Below are 9,715 nucleotides of genomic sequence, written 5' to 3' on the forward strand. Positions count from 1 at the left end.
GAAGAGTATGTGTCAGGTCTATGAGGACACATTCAGAGAATGAGAAGAGGAGCTGAGTAAGTCTGGTAGAATGCTGCTGCACTTCTGGCCAAGTCCAAGGACAGCAGCTCAGTGCCATGCTCCATTCCCAGGTGACTCACTCGGGCCTGGAACGAACCGCTAGGACATGGTCCAGTTTTCTCTCTTCCAAGAACCCTGGGCACCTTTAGTACACAGAAGCTCCAGGGCCACAGCCAGTCAGGATTGTAAGCACACACTGACCCTGCACGTCCTTCCTGCAGCTCCAGAGACTGAAGTGTGGTGTCAGCGAGGGTCCTGGTCACAGACTGTGGTGCAGAATCCCAGGCAGGCTGGAGAGAGGGTCTATTTTTACGCATAGGCAAAAGCAGAGAAGGAAAAAACAAACAAAAGGCTGTTTCTAGAGCTGTGATAGACTAGCTGTCTGAAGGTAACACGTGACAAGAGTCATCACCTTCGATTAAGAAGAGCGTCTGACCTGTTGTGACTCCTTAGAGGATAATGGTCCATTGTCTAATGTAGCATATTTACATTCTCCATTCATCAGCTGATGGGCATCTAGACTGTGTCTACTTCCTGGTTACTGTGAACAGGGCAGCAAGGAACACGGATGAGAGAGTAGAAAGATAAAGACCTCTTTTGGTATATCCTTAAGAGTGGTTTGCTGGATCTTAGGGAGATCTATCTCCAGTTTTTTGGGGCGCCTCCACACTGATTTCTATTGTGGCTACACAAGTTTGTACTCTCACTAGGAGTGACTAAGTGTGTCCCTTTCCCAACATCTTCACCAGCATCTGCTATCATTTGTTTTATTGTGTTTTGTTTTGTTTCTGTCTTGTCCATCCTGGGTTGGATAAGATGAACTCTCCAAGTAGTTTTAATTCACATTTCCCTGATGGCTAGTGATGTTTAACATTGGTTTTTTTTGTTTGTTTGTTTTGTTTTGTTTTGTTTTGTTTTTAGTGTTTCTCAGTCATTTGTATTTTATCTTTTGGGAACTCTCTGTTTAGTTCCATGCCCCATTTGTTGTTGTTGTTGTTGTTGTTTTGTGTGTGTGTGTGTGTGTTATGCATTTTCTTGTTTAGTTCTTTGAGTTCTTTATATACGCTAGACACCAACCCTCTGTCAGATGTATAATTGGTAAAGATTTTTGTCCCCATTCTGTAGGCTGCCTCTTCATTTGAATGCTGTACAAAAACTTTTTGTTTCATATCCCACTAATCAGTTGTCGGTCTTCATGTTTTTGCTCTCAGAGTCCTGTTCAGAAGGTTCTTTGCTGTGCCTATAAGTTCCAGTCTATTCCCTACTTCCTCCACTATTAGATTTAGGGTACCGCTCTTAGGCTGAGATCTTTAACCCATTTGTGGTTGAGTTTGTTCGGTGTAATAGAAATGGATCTAGTTTCATTCTACATGCAGCTATCCAGGTTGACCAGCACCAGGTTTTGAAAGTACTGTCTTTCCTTCGGTGTGAATTTTTGGCCTCTTAGTAAACAAAACAAAACAACAAAAACTAGGTGTGTGTAGGTGTGTGGACTTACGTCCGGGTCCTCAGTTCTGTTCCATTGATCATTGTGTCACATTTTATGCCAATACCATGCTTTTACTCATTACAGTAGCTCTGGAGCACTGCCAGAACCAGGGATGGTGATTTTTATCCAGTTCTTTATCGTTCAGGATTGTTTTAGACATCTTGGGTTTTTGGTGTTTCAATATGAAGTTTAAGATTATTATTTCAGTTTCTATGGGGAACTGTGCTGGGATGTTGATGGGGACTGTGTTGAATATTCAGGTTGCTTATGGTAAGATGGCCATTCTCACAATATTAGAAATGGAAAGACCTCCCATGCGTATGGGAGGTCTTTCCATTTCTAAGCATCTTCTTTAGTTATTTCCTCAATATCTTAAAGTTTTTATTATACAAATATTTCACTTCCTTATATTTATTCTGAGATTTTTTTTAAAGCTACTGTGGATGCTAGTGTTTTCCTTTTTTCTTTCTTTCCCTATGTGTTTGCTGATTGGATATAGGAAGCTACTGATTTTTGTGTGTTGATTTTGTATCCTGCTATTTTGCTGAATGTATTTATTAGCTATAGAACTTTCTTGGTAGAGTCTTTAGGTATTAAATCACAGCATCTGTGCACGAAGGGTACTTTGACTTCTTCCTTTACTATTTGTATCCCCTTGATCTCCTTCAATTGCCTTGTTATTCTAGCTAAGACTCCAAGCACTATCTTGAATAGGGATAGAGAGAGTGGGCATCCTTGTTTTGTTCCTGATTTCAGTTGAAATGCTTTGAGTCTCTCTAGGTTTAAAATGATGTTAGCTTCGGGTTGCAAATTGACTTTATTATGCTTAGATATGATCCTCATATGCCTAGTCTCTTCAGGGCTGATCATGAAATATTCTCAATTTTATGGAACAGTTTGAGTAATATTAGTAATAGTTCTAATAGAAAATATGATAGATTATGCACTGAATCCATCTGGTCCTTGGCTTTTTTAAGTTTGGAAAATTTTAATTACTACTTCTATTTAATTGGGTGTTATGAATCTGTTTAAAATATTTACTTCATCTTGATTTTACTTTGGTGGGTCATATGTATCTAGAAATATATGCATTTTTCTAGGTTTTTCAGCTTGGTAGAATACAGACTTTTTTTTTTTTTAAATATGACCTTATGATTCTTTGAATTCTTTAGTGTCTGTTGGAATGTCTCCACTTCCATTAATAATTTTATTAACTTGCATCATCTCTCTTTCTTTTGGTTAATTTGGCGAAACATTTGTCCATCTTGTTAATTCTTTCAAAGAACAAACTCTTCCTTTTATTGATTCTTTGTATTGTTTTTTATTTTTATTTTATTCATTTCACCCTTGAATTTGATTATCTCTTCTAGTATATTCTCTCTGAGTATTATTTGTTCTTATTTTCCTAAGGCTTTCAACTGGATGGGATGGGTAACAGGGAAGGGAGGGGCTGACTCTAGAGGTCTCTAACTAGGGTTCTGGCTTGATAGGTCTTCCTACCATCTTATCAACTACAACTGCTTTAGGAGCTAGATACCCATTGTCCAAATCAAAGATGAAGTTATCTTTGACATAGTTAGGATACACTCATTAAGTAATCACATATGAATACATAGCAACCCACTGTAGTAGCTCATGGATAACACCATAGCCTTAAAAGGAATGTGTTGGCATTATTTTAAGTTTACATATAAAAATGAGGCTTAAGTAGTTTAAATACCACGATAAATGTATAAGCAAAGATGCTGGTAAGGCGCATTAGAAACAGCTCTATGGCTCATTTCTCATGTTAAAATCTGGAATCAGCAAATCAGGTTGGCAAGAACTCTGGCCCACCTGGTCATTGAGGACCCCAGGAGCCTAACCATCTCCTAGTGTACTGCCCTCATTTGCATTGTCAAAACTGACTTGTGGGGAAGAGAAAGCCTGGGGAAAGCAGGCCTACCTACCACTGTCTGAAGGTTTCCGCATGAAGGGAATGCCTGTCTGTGGTGGTAATCTAATTGTACTGAAATGTGATTTTGATTGTATGTTAATAAATAAAGTTGCCCGGGGGTCAGAGCTATTAGAGCCATAGCAAGAGTGTGGCGGTGGTGGCACACGCCTTTAATCCCATAGATCTCTATGTGTTCAGGGAAACAGCCAGCATTGGAGACACATGCCTTTAAGACCTAGGGGGCTGTACATTCAGACAGTGACGAGGCAGTCACGTGTTTGGGTTTACAACCAATGAGAAGGCAGAATGACTGGAAAATCGATTTACAGACAGGAAGTAGCTCTCTTTCGGGAAACTGGGACACCGCAGGCGGAAGGGTGAGATTTTAGCTCTGAGCTCTGACCTCTCGGCTTTCTCCTTTACATTGTTTCTATGTTTCTTATTTAATAAGACGGTTAGTTACATCTACACCTATCTTCTACTGATTCCACATTGCTGTTACTAAGGGACTCTGGAAAGTGGAGTACCTGAATGTAATTCCATTACTATGGAAAAGGTAGAGAAATGACTGGACAGTCCTGACACAAGTAATATTAGAAAGCTGTCCCTGTGATCTAAGATATCATCAGCCTTCATCTGAGCCATTCACTTGACCCTGTAGGTCTCCAAGCTAAATCTCAGTAGTGTGTTCCTAGTCAACATTCAAAGTAATAATAATAATAACAACAACAACAACAACAACAATAATAATGTCAGTATATAAGCCAGGCTGTGTTATTCTTCAGTTCAAATTCCTGTAATGGCCTTCCTCCTCACCTAGAACACAAGCTGAAATCTTTACCATTGCTGAAGACCTCCACCTGGTCCTATTTTTAACTGCTTCTAAAGCCCCATTTCTCTATTCTCCCTGCTGCCCACCCTTCTCTAGTCATTGGGCATTCTGCTCTCTCTTAAGGAGGTTAAGCAAGTCATCAATCACCCACAGCTTTTGTATTTGATATGACAAAAGGAGGCAGGTGAAAGAACCTCAAAAGGTATCACAGGCAGAAGAACAGTTCACCTCTGGCCCACAGACATTTCTGGGAAGCTGTGAGTTCAGCTCAACATGCTTGTAGACGACATCAGATCACAATGTGAAAAGGCTGAACATGCATGGCTTAGCATGAAAGGAAAGCTAACAAGTAAATGACCAAAATATGCCGGTGGAGGGGGCAGAATAAATGAAGTACAGTGAGGGAGGCAATAACTGATGAGGATATGGAAATAAGCAGGGGTCATTCTTATAATACAAGGCTTTGTAAGACAATGCAGGGACCCTGGATTCCAGAGTTCAGTGCCCAGAAGCCATTGGAACTTTGAGGGTTTTATCTGATGTCTTGCTGTAGCCCACTCAAACATCTCTACTCTTTCAATAACTTTCATTTTGTCTTCTCATTGTTCTCAGATGTCACCTATTCCACGAATAAATTCTTGAATGAACAATGTACATTTTATCATATTTTAGGGTGTTCAATAAGCATTTAGTGAGCACTTAAGGCAGTATTTTTTTTTTTTTTTTTTGGTTTTTCGAGACAGGGATATAAGGTACCATGCTCTGTTCGACACAAATGTTACTGAGGCATTTTCTCTACATTTAAGAAGTATTGGTAGTTTGTTAAAGGTGTTACACCCATTGAGAGAGCCAGACAAACTCTATTTTAAAGAAAACTTTATTTCTAGCAATGCTAAGATAAGAGCTGAACCAAGTTCCAGAGACATAAAAACCTAGTTAAGACTCTGGTCAAGGCGGCACCCCCACACCCTGCAATGGTGGGTAGGCTGCTGGCCAAGAAATAGTTATAAAGCTATGAAGCTAAAACAAAGGCTTAATCCATCAAAGTCTCCAATAGCACTGGGAGAGTCTCCAAATGTATTTTGTCTTCTGTAGTTCTTCTCTTGGCTTAATGTTCCTGTTAACTGAAGTATGACCCTGAAATGCAAAGGCTTCTACCCCCTGGCTTGCGGTTTTTCCCTTTAAAAACCCTTCATTCTGAGAGCTCAGGGCCGTCCTCCTTCACCTAGCTAGCCAGTGTGTTGGGCACAGACCTAGCCCAGGCTTGATTGTTTTAATAAACCCCTTTGTGCTTGCATCGGATATTGGCTCTGTGGTGGTCTTGCTTGGGGGTACACGGGTACAACACCCTAACTAAGATCCAACCAAAAAAAGTGCTAAATTCTATAAAAGAGTTACAATAAAGTACTGTGAGAAGTTCAAAGGGATGAATGATAACTCCCAGATATAAAAATTATGTATGTATATTTTGTGATGGTTTGTCTTGATTATTGACTTGATTAGATCAGGGATGAGCTAAGCGACATACTTCTGGATGGGTTTATGAGGACATTTCCAGGAAAAAATCTCCCTAGAACGGGTAACGCCTTCTGTCAGCAGCCCGGATACAAGGAAGTTATAATGGCTGCCAGCACTTTAGAAATGCTGAGAACCATAGCCTCGGTGAACAAGGCTCAATGCCTCTACAGTCCCAACCTGATACAAGGGCCTGGAGGATTGGTGTTCATCAGTCTTCCCACAGGTTCCCTTTACATCCCCGCTGCTTTACAACTCTAGAGCGCTTGGCAGGGTCTTTGTTGCTAGGGTCTGACCTAGCTCAGCTTCCTGAAATAATGGGATCTAGCTTTATCATCTCTCTCTGCACGATCACAAGGGTGAATTGCCTGCCTTGCCTGTCTGAATCCGAGAGAACAGATGCCAATACTTGGTTGAGACAGGGAGAAGAGCACCAGGGGGCTAGGGAATAGATAAGGTTTTACCAGATAATCCAAGCTGAGATAAAGAGGTGGGACTAACAGACAATCCACTTTTTATTCCACGTCCGTATTGTTCTGTATTGTTTTAATTCTAGGCTGACCACATTCTAGAAGCATGTGTGGAGTGGTGTGGCTCTTCAGAGATTCTGTCTTATTATGAATCTGCATTTAAAATTTAAAAGCAAAGTGTGAAGTTGAAAGGAAACTTGTTCAGCCATAAGAAAAACTGTTTCATCCATGGAGATTTTGAATGAAGTGACCTCTAATAGTTTTTCTTTCTGCGCTAACAGTCTGAATCAGTTTGTTTTCATCAATCTAAATTCTCTTCCTATTTTTTTTTTTTTTTGGACTGATATCTGTGATAGTCAGCATCTTCTGGAAACGGGATAGATAGAATAAATATTGTAAAGGGGATTTATTAGATTGGCCAAGGGAGAATTGGCTGAGTACCCCTTTCCCCCCAGGGTACTCTTAAGGAGGGAGAAATGAGAAATATGTAGGTAGAAGTATAGAGGAGAGAGACAGTTAGAAACACAGGATAGCCTCGGGAGGGCCTGGGTCAAAACCCACCAGCCCCTCCTGCCTCTACTAAAGGGCTATTAAAGGAATGCCAAGGGGTGGAACAAAAGACCTCCCCCCAGCACAGGCAAGTACAGACCATCCCAGACACCTCCTGACTATGCACATGATCAAGCCATCCCTAATGCAGCCCTGCTGTGTAAAGCAAGCTCAGATCTCCCTAGGAAGCTTTTGTGGGCTCCCACAATTGGCCTGCATGATTCAGTGAGACTTGGCATCCTCTCTGATTCAGATATGCAATTCACCCTTATGATAGTGTAGAGAGAGATAATAAAGCTTAATTCTACTTACCTCAGGAAGCTGAGATAGATCAGTGATTAAGTGTATAATGTGGAACTTTGACTATCTCAACATTTATTTTTGTTTTTTGTTTTTTAGGGGTTTTGTTTGTTTGTTTGTTTTTGGTTTTTTGAGACAGGGTTTCTCTGTGTAACTGCCCTGGCTGTTCTGGAACTCTCTTTGTAGACCAGGCTGTCCTTGAACTCAGAGGTCCACCTGCCTCTGCCTCCCAAGTGCTGGGATTAAAGGCGTGCACCACCACTTCCTGGATGTTTCAACATTTATAACCTGCTAGCAGCTTTAAAAATATCTCGGACTACATAATACAAAGCAGGAAGATTTGATTTTTAAACATAGGGCTGTGAAGAACTATACAGTGTATGTTTCGAGAACGATATGGACTTACCTTAGTCACGACTCAGTAACAGGCTGGAACACCTGCCGATAATGAGCTCCCCCTTAGACTTCCTGAGAAGGTGGTGCTCACACACTGCAGCAGTTCTGTAAAACTGCCAGGCAAGGATGTTTTAAGCCAGGCATAGTGAAGCATGCCTGCAATTCCAGCACCGGAGGGGCTGAGGCAGGGGGATCTAGGCTGTGTAGTAAGTTTCAGGCCAGCCTGCACTAGAGAGTTATATGACATTTCAAAAGAACAAAATGATGTTTTAAGTCACTTCTCACTTTCAGCACAATAGGCATGTCTTAGTCCTTTTAGGTTAGGTGTGTGTCCGTTTCCATTAAGCTAAGGATTGGGCAAGAAAATCATTACAATTCTCGGTCCACTCTGGCTTGACCAGAAATCCTCCACTTTTTGTCTGAAGAAGTCAGATCGATTTGTATGCCAAAGGGCAGCACTTTATGCTGTTATCATCACCACGATGGTGGTGCTCGGCTTTCACCACCAACCTGACTAGATTAGACTCTCCTAGGATATCCACCTCTGGGCATATCTATGAGGGTATTATCAGAAAAACTCCACTGTGAATGGCCCGCTGGATATCAGCCCTGGATCGGATAAAAAGGAAAGCAGAGAAAGGCCAATGAGCGCCAGCGTTCGTCTCTCTCTGGGTTTCGATTCTCTTATGTGATTCTCTTACATGTGAACAAGCAACTCCAGGCTCCCGCCGCCACAGCTTCCCTTCCTGGTGGGCTACATCTCCTTAAACCATGAGCCCAAGTAAATCACACTTCCCCTAAGCTGCTTCTGTGAAGTGTTCAGCCACAAGGAGAGAAGTAATACACAATAGGATGAGGGGGCAAAAAGAAAAGCTGTTCTTGCATTTAGGAAATGTGTGCACTTGTTCGGGAATAACACACGTGTGTCTCAGTATCAGTCCTGTATACAGGTGGATTTACTATATAGTGCAGAGTGTAAAACATAGACATTGAGGCAAAATGGTAAATAGTATGTGCTGTGGTTAAAAATTCAACAGCATAGACTGTAGACATTAAAAAGGGAACTGTTGACTGTGGGCAAGAACTAGAGAGGTGAAGCCTTCAAATAAGGGTGAGATTTATGTTATTGCTGCATGCAGTGTGTTCTAAGTAAAGAGAACAGTATAAGCAAGGATACTGAGGCATCCCTTCCATTGTTTATTAATCCACTCAACAACTGTTTAATAAACAGCTTACCTGGAGCTCAAATCCAGTCACTTCTGAGATGAACTGAAGGATGAAATCATGCCCCTCACCTCCATGGGACTGGCTTTGGCTGGAGTTCAGGCTGATAACCCAGTACCTACTGTGTAAGGAGCATTTACGACTGTGGATCAGACGGAATAAGGTTCATGGTCCTTTCATAATACGTGCTCTGTTTATTAGCATCGTCTATCTCATTCATCTATATGATTTCATAATTCATAAGCCTTTTCTCTGGATGCTGTCACAGATCTGAGCCATCCGTAAGTTAGCTGTTCACTAGGACAGCTACCAGAACCCTAGCCAAGACATGTGGGTTGATGAGTGACCTGTAGCCAGAGCCCCCTGAGGGCAGGCTAAAGGGTGTGATCTTGGTTCAAAACAAACACCACTTTCATCTGGCATCTGGGACACTAAGTCCTGGGGGGGAACAAGGGACAGTGACCTGCTCAGCCTCTGGCAGCTGAAGCTAAGCCAGGCAAAAGAATCACCCTCCCCTCTGCCCCATTCTGCCAGTTCCAGGTCTGCGTCCGTTCAAAGTCCACTGCACTTGTGTCCCAGCTGGTGGCTTCTTCCTTTGCCTAGCTGTCTGCCTTCTGTGCCCACGTCTTGATCTCTAGCAGAGCACTGCATATGCAGCAGCATTGGGAACAGAAGCATGTGCTTCACAGTCCCGGCAGCCGGAAGATCAAGATGAAGGAAGGCTCGGGAACCTGGGGAAGGCGGCTTCCGTTCCAAGATGGTGCTGGGGACTGCAACCTTCTGAGGGAGGCCTGCAATGATCTCACTTGGTGGAAGGTGGAGGAGCAAGACACCACTTCCTCTGTCAGACCCTTTCACAATCCATGAACTTGAGCCCTGGAACCTCACTACCTTTCCGAAGGTTCCACCTTCAAACTCTGTGGCACTGGGGGCCTGTTCTCTGC

At 42.2% G+C, this 9,715-nt stretch overlaps 1 long non-coding RNA gene across 1 annotated transcript in view; it reads right to left on the reverse strand.

The window, feature by feature from the left end:
• The window catches only part of LOC143274290 (uncharacterized), a 15,293-nt gene extending 6,044 nt beyond the window's left edge, over window positions 1-9,249 (reverse strand). The window contains exon 1 of the long non-coding RNA XR_013052835.1: window positions 8,784-9,249. This is a non-coding gene — a long non-coding RNA (uncharacterized LOC143274290). The remainder of the gene's footprint in view (window positions 1-8,783) is intronic.
• Between the last annotated feature and the right edge of the window lie 466 nt (window positions 9,250-9,715).

This window comes from Peromyscus maniculatus, chromosome 7 (genome assembly GCF_049852395.1).
Source record: "Peromyscus maniculatus bairdii isolate BWxNUB_F1_BW_parent chromosome 7, HU_Pman_BW_mat_3.1, whole genome shotgun sequence".
NCBI classification, from domain to species: domain Eukaryota; kingdom Metazoa; phylum Chordata; class Mammalia; order Rodentia; family Cricetidae; genus Peromyscus; species Peromyscus maniculatus.